Here is a 15,643-nt window from a genome sequence, read left to right on the forward strand (position 1 = left end):
TGAGGCAGTATGTCACTTGATTTCCCTGTATTTGAGGTCTAATCTACCTCGACACAATTGCTTCCCCGGATGTGAGGTGCATGGGTGTATCTTATACCTTATACTACAGGAATTTAGCGTGAGTAGTAAGTAGTTCACTTGACTTCCTTGTATGTGATGTCTGATTTACCTGGAGACCATCGCTTCCCTGAATGCGAGGTTAGTGTATCTTATATCTTACACTACAAACAGTTAGAGTGAGTATTTCCCTTGATTTCCCTGTAAGCGAGGTCTCGTTTACCAGAAGACCAACACTTCCTCGAATTTGAGGTTAGATTATCTTATGTCTTACCTCTCGAATGTGTGAGTATCTTTTATCTTCCCTCTCCTACAGAAAGATGGGGGCAGTATGTCACTTGATTTCCCTGTATGTGAGGTATAATCTACCTTGACACCATCTCTACACTAGACCCCAGACTCGCTCATTTTGCTTGACTGAACTGGAATGATGACGGCTACGGCATGCACGGTCAGTGTTATTTTCAATCTTTCAATAAACGCACCTGATCTAGTGACCGTCCACCACTTTGCATTTCAATACCATATATGGTTATGGGTTTTCCCGGGGCTAAGTCAAGTAACGCCCAAGATTACCACAGAACTCGCTTTATTCCAAATATGGAAGTGTACCACGCCTGCCGCTAACCACATGGCCCAGAAGTGTTGATTGTAAAATGTGGAATGTAAGTGGAACGCAACTCAATTAACTCGCTTTTCTCTGCTTATTCTGTTACTTTCGTACGCTTTGCTGGATAAACAGGAGGGAGGGTACTTCTTTTATCAGTATATATATCAGTATATATACCTATACAGATTCCTTTCATTTATCTACAAAAAGGCTATTTTTCGTGCATATTGCACATTTTGGCACTCGGTCCAAGTCACTCATTCCATTTGGACAGAGTCCATAGAATGGATACTACCGTGTCGAGGACATTTATCCAAAGTACTATCAGTCCCTTCACAATATACTGTATTGTGTTGATATGTTTTGGACTCCGCCAAATTATGTTGTTTTGACGAAGAAAACTGTCCCAAAGTCGGACTAGCATTCCCTTAACACTGTATTGTGATGGAGAGAGCAGGCCATCAGCAATGTAGTTGTGGCAGTCACAACTACATGTACTTAGTAATTCAGGGATTACCAACCTCTTCATACTAGACGCAAGGGCCCAACGCGCCGCGTAGCGGCAAAAAAGCGAAGCTGGCGAAACATTTATAACGGGTCACCGTCACTTATTATTGGACTTATAGCGCATTTACGGGGTTGCAACTATTTTGCTTTATAGTGTCACCAGGAAAGAAAAGCATGCGACCTAACGCCGATCTATTTGTATAAAGTGATAATTGGAAGGTATATAGTAGGAAATATCAATAAAATAATCATTCCATGTCGTCTTTTGAGGGCATTTTTGATTGTAAAAAATATATGTGTACGTCACCGTAGTCTCTGCAATGATAATTTTATCAGAGCAGTCTCGCGCAAGTAGAAGTTCTTTACCTATTAGTTCTTCACTTATTAGTCTCAACGTCTGGCGCAAAGCCAGACGTTTTATCATTACGATTTCACTACGATGTTTGACAAGAAGGAGCAGTGCGCGAGATATGCTAATGAGCAGACTTCCCTCGCTTGAGTTTCTGAAGAATGTTCCATATCGCGCTAAGCTCATCACTGCTGATTATGACAGGCGTGCAACGGTAGGTATCTGCTCCCCAACTTCCACCCTAATACGGTACAATAAGTTACCATTTGATGGGAATGGGACAATGCCCTCACTGTGTATGGAGTCATAGGGATAAGAAGACATTGTTCATTAGTGTTGGTACAAGTGATTTTGCCCAAAAACTAAGCATGCGCATTCAAAAAACAAAATATGCAAGGTATCACGTACACGGTACATGACCATGACGACGTGCAGAAAGTGCACTGGCCAGTGCATACCCTATGGCTATGTACTAGTAAACATGGTAAACATGAACAACATCATTATTCATCGGCAGTTCATTTTACTCCGAGCTTTTCCTGAAACATATAGCCATGATGATTAGGCCTACCATGTCCATGACCAATAACAGCACTAGATCATGTAGATGTCAACAAGTTCACATGAACCGTATAATCCTGCATGGCGCATGTGGGGCATGCGTCTAAACCAAAGCCCCAAAATCACTTGTTTTGGTCTATTTCACTTGTGTTTCCCCCGTCTCCCAGTCCATAATACATTTACAGTTTACAATCCCCGATCATGGCCCAACAAAAGGTCATCGGTTGACTAGAGGAACACAACTGTTCAATGGATTTATAGTTGAATGCGATCAAACTACGTCTTTTCAATCGTGGATTGTAAATTTAACCCCATGGGCCTAGGGAAGGCCCTATAACAATACTTTCGACACAGTTATTATCTCCGCTGCCTCCACCATGTTACACACAGTGCTCACTGCTGATTCTAAAATGCGCCACCTAGTCAAAACAGGACATATGTTCTTCTAGGAATAGATCTCTTTCCAATATTTCGTCATTCCACTATCGTCATCACCTCATCATACTTTCATTGACATTACAGGCACACATCCACAGAGCACTCTTCAAATCATCTACACAGTGGTTCTCCAACTAGGATTATAAAGGTAATTTCTTAGCCCCGCACAGTGGGTTTCAGTCTTGATAAAGGGGCACTATTGCTAGCAGCTAGGTAGGCAAGATAAAGTTAGCCGAAGTAGCCGATAGGGGTCTCTCACCCCTCAAAGTCCGTCACAACTATTCAAGCTTGTACAAGGAATACATGCAGCGCTGACTCTAACAAGACCCAATGGGAATGTCGCACAGTCATCTGTCAAAAACAAGACCTATGTTGTAGTATGATCTCTTGCCAATATTTAATAATTGCACTATCGTCATCACCTCATCATACTTCATTGACATTACAGGCACACATTGACATAGACCACTGTTGCAATCAACGACACAGTCGCTATCCAAGTAGCATTATAGAGGTAATTATCATTATCATACCTCATTAGCATGTGAACCAATCGCGTCGCGTCCTTTGCGATCACGGCAAAGCCTCATGGAATAATGTCTTTCACCGTTGAATAATTTTTCATATTCCATGCCTACAACTTCAATTTCTTCATATTCCATGGCTAGAAGTTCAATACTAACATAATATCCAAGATAAAGATACAAGAAGTAGTCAATAGGGGTCTCTCACCTCTCACTGTATGTCCACACTATTCACGCTTGTACGAGGAATACATTCAATGCTGAATCTAACAACACCCAGTGCCCTTACTCTGTATATAAGTCACTGGAAGATGGCCCATTTCACTCCTTGCTTCTACTTCACCTATAGTCTCATTGCAAACGCCTCAGTTCTATGATATCACATTCACTTTCAGCTGTCATGCAACGCAACAACTGTGCTATCTGCCATCGCACATCAACGAAGAAGTGCAGCCGCCCACATTCCACCTCACGTCTGTCCGACCAGCTGCAATCCTCGAGGACGCCCCACTGTACCACGATTTCACTACGATGTTTGACAAGAAGGAGCAGTGCGCGAGATAGGCTAATGAGCAGACTTCCCTCGCTTGAGTTTCGGAAGAATGTTCCATATCGCGCTAAGCTGACCACTGCTGACCATGACAGGCGTGCATTGGACTGGTACAGGTTGGAACTGAACATTGAATACGCTGGTGGTGACGCTTTCTGATGAGAAGTTGGCCCGTCGTGACTGATGCAGTATCCTTGGACTTGTCCACAGCATCGTTCAATCATTGCTCTCTGAGCTGCCTTGATTCTGTACTTACCCAAATACTAAGACCAAATGCCTGTTGACTGTGCTTTAAGAGAGACTGGCGCCATGCCTAGAGATATGACTGACCCCTATTGGCAAATTTGTATGACTTTATCATGCCTACCTAGCTGCTGCCTATAGTCTCCCTTTAACTGCGGAACACTTCAAAGTCGATAAAATGCCATGTTCCACCTTTTAATGTGTTCAGACCGCCATTTTCAAAATAATGAAGTCAGGACACTGCCTTCTAGTCTCATAATAAATTTTGCTTTCCTCAATAATAACATTTCTTCTTCTTCAATGCTTTCATCATTCCAAACTTCTCCTCCTCTGACTTTTACAGGGGTACAGTCATGGCAATCAAAACCCAAATACTGAGACCAAATGCCTGTTGACTGTGCTTTAAGAGAGACTGGCGCCATGCCTAGTCTCTCTTAAAGCACAGTCAACAGACACCAACCCCCTCAGACTCAGAAACCACAAACACCCAATCCTTCCTGCTACCTTAATACTTCTGGATTGTGTAAGCAGTGGTTACCTCAGCTGATGCATGTTAGTCCCAAAGTTCAACGCTATGCAGGCCCAGCGCCGTCAATGACGCAGGACCTCAACCTCGCCAGTAGGTCCATGATATTGATTTTCACATGGGGACAAATTTCTTTGCCAAGTCATGATACGAAGTTGCGTCGTGGACATTTTACTAAGGACTAGCACTCCCTCTAAATTGAAACGTGATAGAGACACCTATTACAAGGACTACCACCCCCTTCACACTAGATTATTATGGACGTGTTGTCCATACTGTCTTTGCCAATGCATGTCGTTATAACGCGGCATCTATTCAAAGGACTACTACTTCCTTCACACTAGATTGTCTCATAATACAGGATATTGTGAATACCGGTATTGAGCGCCAATTTGAAGGGGCCACTTTGGGATCACATGTTTGATTGGATACTTTACTCCATTTTATTGTATGCACCCGCCTGTCATAGTCATTTGCCGAAGGTTAAGCCACTTCCTGTGCTTCTGAAATCAATTGTTTTCATCAGGTATACCCCTTAGATGGAAGGTAATGGATTTAATGATAAATGAAACAACCTGTTATGTCACATGTCCACAATAAAAGCCTATCATTCACAAAAATACAGGCCTTAAATAGGCGGGTCAGACGGGATTCTACAGTAAGTACTCTCACATCGCATTCAGGGAAGCGATTGTCCCGAGGTATGATCAGACCTCACATACAGAGCAACCAAGTGAACTTCTCACCACTAGTATAACAGGTAATGTTCAAAATACTCCCACCTCACATTCATGGAAGCGATGGTATTCTGTCAGGTAGAGTCTATATCAGACCTCACATACAAGAAAGTCAAGTAAATTACTCACTCTCTATGACTGGTGAGATATAAGATACTCTCTCACTTGACATTTAGGGAAGCGATGGTCTCCAGGTAAATCAGACCTCACATACTAGGAAGTCAAGTGAACTACTCACTCTAAATTCCTGTATGGCAGGTGAGATATAAGATCCTCCTACCTCACATTGCTTCGAGGTAAATCAGACCTCACATACAAGGATATCAAGTGGACTACTTACTCTAACTTCCTGCATGACAGGTAAGATGTAAGATACCCCCACCTCACATTCAGGGATGCGATGGAATCCAGGTAAAACAGACCCAAAATACAGCGAAATCAAGTGACATACGGACCCAACTTCGTGTAGAAGAGGGAAGATATAAGATACAATCCGTTTCAGAGAAGCAATGCTCTTCAGGTAGATTAGACCACGCATACGCGGAAGTCAAGTGAACTACTCTCTCTAACTTCCTGCAGGACAGGTATGATATAAGATACTCCAACCTCATATTCAGGGAAGTGATGGTGTCCAGTAGGTAAATCAGACCTCAAATACAAGGATGTCTAGTTAACTATACTCACTCTAACTTCCTGCAGTGTGACAAGAAAGATATAGAAGATACTCCCACCTCACATTTAGGGAGGCGATGGTATCGAGGTTATAATCAGACATAAATATTAGGAAGTCAGGAGAACTACTAACTCTAACTTCATGTATGACAGGTAAGATATAAGATACTCCCACAACACAACACAACACTTTCAGGGAAGCAGATGGTATCCAGGTAAATCACACCTCACATACAGCGTAGACATACTGACTCAACTTCCTGTAGGAGAGGGAAGATATAAGATACACTCACATTCAGGGAAGCGATGCTCTTTAGGTGAATCAGACCTCACGTAGTACAAGAAAGTCAAGTGAACTACTAACTCTAACTTCCTCACTCACTCTCACTCACTCTAGTCGGTAAATCCGACCTCACATTCAGGGAAATCTAGAGAACCACTCTCTCTAACTTCCTGCAGTGTGACAAGTAAGATATAAGATACCCCCACCTCAAATTCAGGAAAGCGATGGTATCGAGGCAAATCAGACCTCACTTACAGGCCCGGGGATATCAAGTGAACTACTCACTCTTACGTTCCTGTATTGTGACAGGTAAGACATAAGATACTCTCACCTCATATCTAAGGAAGCGATAGTCTCGAGGTAAATCAGCCCTCAGAAACTGGGAAATCAAGAGAACTACTCGCTCTAAATGCATGTAGTGTGACAGGTAATATATACGATACTCTCGACTCACATTCAGGAAAACGATTGTCTCCAGGTTAAACAGGCCTCGCTGGCCGGGAAATCAAGAGAACTACACAATCTAACTTCGTGTAGTCTAATGTACAAAGATACTCCCACCTCACATTCACGGAAGTGATGGTATCGAGGTAAATCAAGACCTCACATACAAGGAAGTGAACTACTCATTCTAACTAACTGAAGTGTAAAGTATAAGATACTCCCACCTCACATCCAGGGAAGCGATGGTGTCGAGGTAGATTTGACCTCACATACAGGGAAATCTAGAAAACTCTACGCACTCTTATTTCCTGTAGTCTAAGGTACAAGATACTTTCACCTCACATCCAGGGAAGCGATGGTGTTGATGTAGATTAGACCTCACATACAGGGAAATCAAGAAGACTACCCACTCTAACTTCCTGTATAAGGTATAAGATACTCTCACCACACATCTAGGGAAGCGATAGTCTCGAGGTAAATCAGCCCTCAGAAACTGGGAAATCAAGAGAACTACTCGCTCTAAATTCATGTAGTGTGACAGGTAATATATATGATACTCTCACCTCACATTCAGGGAAACGATTGTCTCCAGATTAACCAGACCTCGCTAACCGGGAAATCAAGAGAACAACACAATCTTACTTCGTGTAGTCAACGGTACAAGATACTCCCACCTCACATTCACGGAAGTGATGGTATGGTGATGGTAGTGATGGTAAATCAAGACCTCAAATACAAGGAAGTTAAGTGAACTACTCACTCTAAGTACATGTAGTGTAAGTAAAGGATACTCCCACCTCAAATTCAGGGAAGCGATGGTATCGAGGCGCATCAGACTTCACATACAGAAATCAGGTGAACAACTTACTCCATCATTCTGTAGTATGAGGTAAGACATAAGATAGTCTCACCTCACATGCAAGGAAGTCAAGTGATCTACTCGCTCCAAATTCATGTAGTGTGACAAGTAATATATACGATACAAACACTGTTCGGTTAATGATAAAAAATGACATTTATATGATTCACGTATAATTCCCTTTAACCCACAAATTAATAAAATTGGGGATAACTTCCCTTTAATATTTTACGCATAGGTCGTCCAGCAAAGGATGTGTAGAGAATTGTAATGGTTGGATCAAAAGTTTTGGGTTCAGTTCGAGACGACACCCAACCTTCCCCTAAAATAAAGTACACGCATCAGCAGTAGCCCCCCCCCCCCCCCCCACCACCACCACCACACACCCACCCAAAAAGAGGAACATTTGTTAGGAAAAACAATCCTAAAAATAAAATGCTTACTCTTACATTTACAATGGCCTGCTTACTAGTGAATAACTAACGATATTGTCGATAGGCCTACTAAGTATACCTTCCATAGCCATAAACTGTTAAAAGTCTCCCCATTATGAGTGTGTTGACTAAAAATCAATTTACTTTCCATGAAAATTCAAAACAGACCATAGTGGATACATACAACTTGAGCACCACCTGTGATTCGATTAAATAACCACACTATGAGTAAGTGTACACCGCCGCCTGGATGCACTGAAATGACTTCCCTGATCGTGAGTTCCCTATATGTGAGATTTCCCTATATGTGAGGTCTCCGCGCTCAAGGTACCTGCTTCTCGAATTATCAGTAAGATTGCACTACTTGATGAACAATATGATAAGGAAACTGTTTCTGTTGCGAAGAAGATGATAAAGGAGAATTAGACCAAGAAAAGAGAAATTTGAAATATCTTAATGATGAATCTGAATCACAAAAAGGAAGATGGAAGAGAATTTGGAGAGACTACATTAAAAAACCAGACACAAAAATACCTCTGAAAGATAAGATTAAAATTACTCTTCAAATTGGAAGGCTTAACTATTGGAGCAGTTGTAACTGCGAAAATAATGTTTTTCACAACCTTAGGTCTTTCTATCAGTAATTCTTTTGATGCAGTAAAACCTCCGAATCCCCCTGGACCAACTCCTCCAGAACCAGAACCAAGACTCAAGAAGTTTGCGAATTGGTTAAAAGAATTGGCTAAGAAATCGGTGCGCAGCTCTACCAGGAATAATAGGTTCGATCGTGTCAATCATTCATTCTGGCGGAGAATCTGATAATTTTATTGCTCGTTCTTGTAAGTTCAATAATCTATGGTTTGATCGAAGGTGTCAAAACGTTTAGGGGGAAGAATAAATCTTCCTAAATAAATGGCAACAGGAAAAGTGTTAAACCCCCACAGAAGCAATCGCGTTCCACTAGGTTTGAAAGCTGAACGTCACCATCACATTATCACTCACAACCCATGGTCGGCACAACCAAAGGAAACTCTGTATGTGAGGATTCCAAAGTTAAATGATTGTACCTGGTAGTGTTTTTCTGTCGGCGGATGTTATTATCTGAGGAAATGGCAAAAATTCTGTAGTAAATAATTTGGGGAGAAATCTTATTTCAAAACTGACTGTTAAGTTGGGGACAGAAAACCTTCTCGAAACAGATAACTATAATTTGTACACCACCTACAAAGACTTGTGGCTGTCCAATGAGGAGAAAGAAAATCGAGTATTTCAGGGAATACAAAGCAGTATCCTCAGACAACTTAGATCCGGGGTAGCTTTAGCTGACATCATCGGGCAAACCAGCAATGAGAAGACTTTGAAAGACGTTTTTGACAATAAGTACAAAATCCTAATTGACTTTGACTTGCTCTCAACCCACGCTCCGTTTTACAAATTTCCCATTCAGGAGGACGTTATATTCAGCATGACCTTGGCACCAAAAGAGGATGTAATTTTCACAACCACAACTGCGAATATGAATTATCAATTGAAAAATATATGTATGGAATATGACACTGTTACAGATGAAAGAGTTGCGAGGCAATTACAAAATAATTATAATTCTGGATTTTCGGTATTTTACGATTGGATAGATCAATTTAAGATAATAAACGTGGAGACAAACGAAACAACAATTAATTAATATATCAATTTTCCAAAAAGATCCATCAAAGGAATTTTGTTACTATTTGTAAGCTCACATAACGATGGTACCAGAGATAGTGAAAAATTCGAAAACCCAGGAATTTCAAATTTGAAAGTTACGATCGAGGGAGTGGCTAATAAAATATACCCCGAAGGAATGAGATTGTTTGATCAGTGGGAAGAAGCGAAAAAACATTTCATGTCCGAAGATATTAAGAAAACACGGCTGTAATTTAACTCTTGAAAAGTATTATGGTGATGAGAACTATTTTGGGTTGTGGCTTGATCTGAGAACCATAATCTGCATGGCAGTGGAATAGCTTTGCAAAACACAAAAGATGGAATTCGGTGAAAGATGGGACAAAAGGTCCGTACAAAATGCACATATTTATTTTTTCAGATGCACAGTTAAATGTTCAAAATTCTCAAATCATGAGCGTAATGAATTAGGTTAATTTTATGGTTTATAAATGGAGACAATTGACAAGAAAGATATTGTGATCACGCTTTATAGAAGTTTTGTTTTATCGGGAATTACGGTAGGTTACAGCATTGTGATGAGAAGATTTAAAAAAATGAAAATTGGAGATCCCAGCCAGGCCGATATCAATGAGTTTCTAAAACTTAGTCTGGTAGTTACACTTGGTAATTTATCTGCAGAATATCTATACGATAATGGTCTCATACCGCGGAACCAAATGAAATAAATCTGTTGGATGAATCCTTGGATAAATATCTTGGATAAATGACATTATCTTCTGCTAGCTCATCATTGTTTATTTACGAACCTTTCAATGCCATTATTTCTGGCTGCACAAATTGTGGAAAAACTCACTTCGTCTTAGATTTGTTGGAGACTTACTACAAATGAAATTTTGAAAACATCATTCTGTTTTGTCCAACCTTTGAACACAATGAGACATATAACCGAGATTGGATTTTCAAAGATAAAAATTTCATTATTATTGACCTCAATATTGTTAAGAATAATCTGAATAAATCATTACTTACTGCCATGGAAGTTTATAAAGGTTCGAACACACTTTTCATTATTGATGACTGCGCCAATTTGCATGACAGTAAGAGAAAATCAAGCGAGCTTTGTAACTTGGCGTTTTCAGGAAGGCATTATGGAATCACTACTTGGGTTTTTGTTAAAAAATACAACTCTATTGTGAAGGATTTTAGGGAAAACATTCGTATGTTGATCCTGTTTTTTAACAAGGTTGAAGATTCAATGAAGATGACGTTACAGGAAAACGACATAATTCCCAAATGTGAAAGGGATGAAATTTTAGATCTATCAAGAAAAAACAGGTCATCAAAACTGATTTTACGTTTGGAATTTCCAAGAGAATTTTTAGTTCTTAAACGAGCAGAGAATCGCATAGCAAAGAAACGCATAGCAGAGAAACTCTTAGCAGAGAAATCGATTCAAGTGAAGATTTGATAGATGCCATAGTGTCCTCAATACCGACTAGCAGTCAGACTAGCAGACAAACTAATTATCAACTAAAGATGAATAAAAATCAGACTAGGCAACAAAGTAGTGTAACCCCCAGTCAAAACCCAGTCACCCCTAGTAAAAATCCAGTCACCCCTAGTCAAGTCTTGTCTGAACAAAGTAGACGCGCAAAGGGGGATCTAGAGATTTTAGTTGCCACTGGAAAGACAAAAGAATTCACTGGGAAACAATTAACTTTTAACGATCTTGACTATATGTCAGAAAAAGAAGTTTTAAAGTATCACAGGATTTATCAGAGTAGCTTATCATCCAGAGTTAGTGACACGTTTAGCAAAACGTCCATCAAAGCTTATTCCTCTTTAGCTGGGTGGATTTTACCGAATTGTGACAGAGATAATCTGTATGAGGATCTTAGAAATGATTACATCGTGATGATTGAGCTGGATAGGTGGACTGGTTTTCTCAGTTTGAAATTGGGAGCTCATATGGCCGTAGCCACAACTAGTTTACTCACTCTCAGCAATTGTAGTACACGAAGTAGCGAGAAGTACACACTAAGTGTTGGAGAGCCAACAGATAATAAATCATTACATTTTTGGGAAATAAATGCAGAGTGGACATCAGGAAACTGCGAACGAAGTCCCGCCGAACGAAGTTCGGGTGAACAACTCCCAAGGGAAAGATGTAACAGCCTCTGAATCTAATCTACCCACTTCGATACCTAAAAAACAAAGATCGCCTAAACAGATTGCTTGTTCTCGGGAATCAGGAAAGCGTCCAGTGAGCTAAAGAAAAAAAAAGATTGATCGTATTAATGGAAAAATTATCAACGAATTACCACCAGCTCAAACTTCTGAAGGTATAACCCAGGGGGATGTTGACTATGAAGTAGAGCGATGCTCTGATAAATCTGAATCTAAATTTAATTATTGGTGGTTAACTATACCTTTAACATTCATTGCTGGAATATTTTTATTTAGACAAAGGTTTGCTCCAAGGTTTTCTCCAATTAAAAAGCAGACAGTAGTTTCGAGGGGGTCAGTGGTTTCAGCAGGGGTGGGACTCCCATTGGAGTGCCCGAGGGAGAGCCAAAACCCGTTGGAAAACAAAACAATGAATAAAGCTAAGTCTATACTCCTCATGGAATAAAATAACATCACTGTTGATGAAACAAAACATCACTTGATAGTTCATAAAAATGACACCAGATTGCACTTGCATAGGTTTATTTCAATGACTCAGAAGTAGAGCATATTTCTCCTAGAAGAGAAAAAGTGACTTACATTATTTTGATCTCGGTCAATAAAGCAATTATTAATATTATTATCATGAACCCACAATAACTTATCATGGTCATACAAAATATTATCATGATAAATATTTTCTCCCGACCCCATCGAGATTCGAACCACAAAACCCATTACCTTATGTTTACATGCCCTATGCTGAACTGACTGAGCTAATCTGCGCACACAACTTTGAAATTATGCTATGTTTGTTTTATTGTTGATAAAAGCAATTTATTGATCGCTTGCTCTAGGGATTTTCGTTGGGGATTCCCGTTATTTGTAGAGATGATGGTTTCAATGTGCAGAGAGTGCGTGTGTTGGGAAAGTGTGTGGGTGTATTTTATTGTTGGTGATCGGAACTGGACCATTAGTGAAATATCTGATGTGAGGGAGGGGTGTTTTTTGATTTTTCGATTTATTTTGATACGTGGAAATGTTAGAAATGTTGGATATCGTTTGGAGTGACTCTGGGGATTGACGTTTTTGCGTGAGAAGCTAAATTTAACCCTTTATTAGATAGGTTTTCAAGAAAATTAGTGTTAAGGAACTTTAGTGGTTTTTTTGGAGGGTGTAGAGTAAGGGTATATTGCTGGTCGGTTCCCAAATTAACCATTTTAGAATTGGAAATGGGGTGCGGAGAGCTTGCAAAAATTACATGAAAATTTAAAATTTTGAATTTGGAGCAGCCGATTTTGCCGTTTTTCGCTCGCTAGGCTTGTTTTTTCGGGAGGGTACCCTGCAATATACCCTTACCAACCTTGTGTTGATTCAAGGAGGGAGATGTAACAGAATGCAGCCTCTTTGATGGCCTGCTTTCGGTTACGCTTCTGAAGCTTGCGTTGTTGCCGAGGGGGTGGGACGAAGTTTGCGAGGTTATCTACATCCTCCTGGTCACTGCTACTCGAGTTTGAGGAAGTGCTCGGAAACTCGGTTTCCGGATTTATAAGAGGGAGACCGGAGCGGGCCGACTGAGCCGGAGGGGTTGGGTCCCCTGCTGGATTCTTTGGGACATCTTCATCGGGTTTGCTGAGAGCTCGTTTAAGATGACCATTTTCAACAGCTAGGGACTTAACTTCATTTTCAAGCTTTGACACTCGTTCACTAAGTTAGTAACTATCGTAACCAACTCGTTAATACCGTGCTGATCACCAGTGCTGGTATCAACCGTAGACTGGTCGTTAGAAGGGCCGCCCTTTGCAGCACACGTAAATATTTTGTCGGCATCTGATGACAGCTCAATATTTACAAGGCTGAAGCCAAATATGTCCTGCAGCATCTTGTGCTTCACCTGTCTATTGATTGCCCGACAGTCTTGTATATAGCTGAATCGCGTTTGCACTTTTCTGCACAAGTTGGTCCGTAAGGACGAGACCGTGTTCGTATTATATCTATCCAGGACGTCATGAACGTCTCTCCAGGCGTATTGGAAGATAATGGTGAGTTTATCGTTAAACAGGTCGTTTAGGGTAGATCCACTAATGTTCACAAGTTTCGACTGATCAAATGTGGGAAATCGACAGATCAAATTATATATTTTGTACTTTATATGCATAGCATCAGTACTTGAAAACTTCCGTAGACAATCTCTACACTGATCAGCAGTGGTAACTAATGACTCACTTCCATGTGATGATGTGTAATTTACTACAAGATGCTTTACCTGTACTGTGTAATATCTGTATACATGTATACCATGGTATGACTCATCAAAACCTTGTGTTGATTCAAGGAGGGAGATGTTATTAGTTTATACTTTAGTTACAATATCTTAGTGTAGATGTCTCTGCTTGATAAATACCAGCTCCTTATTTGTATAAGATGATGCTCATTTATTCAGATTATAATGGCTTCCTTGCTCACTCAGCTTCTGTATCTTCTCTTATACCAAAGTTAATAAACTAGTATAGACGACATTCTCTTTATTTCAAATTCTGAAATATCTACAAGGAGATGCTTCTTCACCCCCGATTCTGCGAATCATCCTGACCCAGCATCACGCGATTTTCTGTTCAGGTAGTCATTTTTTAGCATGGCGTACGTGACAAGAGGGCTGAGGAAGGACTCGAAAGTTTTAATTTTCAATGACTTCCGCTACCATCGTAACAAGAATGCCACTGAAAAGATATACTGGCGATGCTGGATTATTTCTATTAAGGGGTAAAATCGGGGGAACGCAGGCCCCACACGGAAAACACTGAAAAAAGCCTTGGCGCTGAAAGTGTTAATACATGGACGATTTTTGGTTTAATAGGCCAAAAATCATCAATTTCAAAATTTTGTTTTCGGACTTATGGACCTTCGGACTTGTGAACCCTCGGACTTGTGAACCTTTGGAGTTATGGACCTTCGGACTTAAGGGCAGTAATTTATGTACCAGCTACATAAACCTATCACAATGATCATTCTGGTGGTGTCGAGTGTTGCATGTTGCAGAAGGCGACGTATCAATGAGAAAAAAAGGTGCTCCAAATGATAATATTAAATGTAGGTCTGTTACTTCTGACAGCTTGCGCCTTAAATGACTGCCAGCGGGTCATCTGATCTCTCCGGTTATCTTTATATATACATGTACTGGTATGGCTCCACAAACACACGATGAATGAACACAGCCCCCAGTCAGTAATTCTAATAACTGTACAATAAACCCATCTTTTGTAGACACTTTCCGTTCGCCCTTCAATTTCAACAGCCACAAAGGATTCGTGCGAATATAAAAGAAACTGTACCTACCAGTATTGCTTCCCTATATACTATACAAGTCCTACGACTAGGACGGACGTATAGGCTACAAAGTATTTTCTCAATCTGATGAGAAGGACGACTTTCTTCGGAGAAGCTATCGTGCCGGCCTGAGATTTATATCAATATGTGATTTTATATCAATATGTGAGATTTATATCAATATGTGAACAACGGACACGGATTCGTTGAATCTGTAGACAGAGCATGCGCTGTCGCGCCAACCAGCTATAGACATATACATAGCCTAGTGACGTCTATAGACTACCACGTGACATGTATATCGTTGCTAAAGGATGAAGAGAGCACTGTCTTACAACAGTTCAAAATGTTCCCCGGCATGCCTGGAAAATGCAATTACATGTACACATATTGTCATTCCCTTTTTTATGGTGAAAAATTAAGACATTGTTCTATATAGACCTGGCACCTTCAATTAGAGATAAAACACGCAGAGAATCCTTTACCTTGGCACATTGATTGCCATTCCTAAGGACAGTTTTTCCTGCCATGCCAGGCCTGTTGTAGCAGTTTTTAATGCCTGCGCCCTTCTTTTTATGGAGATAGGCCCCTACACTCCGGCCGCAGCAGAGTGACCCCCTGAGATTTCATATCCTCAACGGCTAATCATCCACCGTCTAAAGGTCCCCGCCGCCATCTGTGTAGTTCA

The 15,643-nt window shown here is 40.5% G+C and overlaps 1 protein-coding gene across 2 annotated transcripts in view; it reads right to left on the bottom strand.

Annotated features, from left to right (window-relative positions):
• LOC135492916 (E3 ubiquitin-protein ligase RNF213-like) overlaps positions 1–15,643 on the bottom strand; it is a 201,034-nt gene that overhangs the window by 175,696 nt on the left and 9,695 nt on the right. The window contains exon 1 of one of the 2 annotated variants that reach the window (XM_064779642.1): positions 14,965–15,089. The exons of the other annotated variant lie outside the window; for it this stretch is intronic. The gene's annotated coding sequence lies outside the window, so the exon portion shown is untranslated. Of the gene's footprint in view, positions 1–14,964; positions 15,090–15,643 lie in introns of those variants that run through there. 2 annotated transcript variants of the gene reach the window in all.

The sequence above is a fragment of the Lineus longissimus genome, chromosome 8 (assembly GCF_910592395.1).
Source record: "Lineus longissimus chromosome 8, tnLinLong1.2, whole genome shotgun sequence".
Classification (NCBI taxonomy): Eukaryota; Metazoa; Nemertea; class Pilidiophora; order Heteronemertea; family Lineidae; genus Lineus; species Lineus longissimus.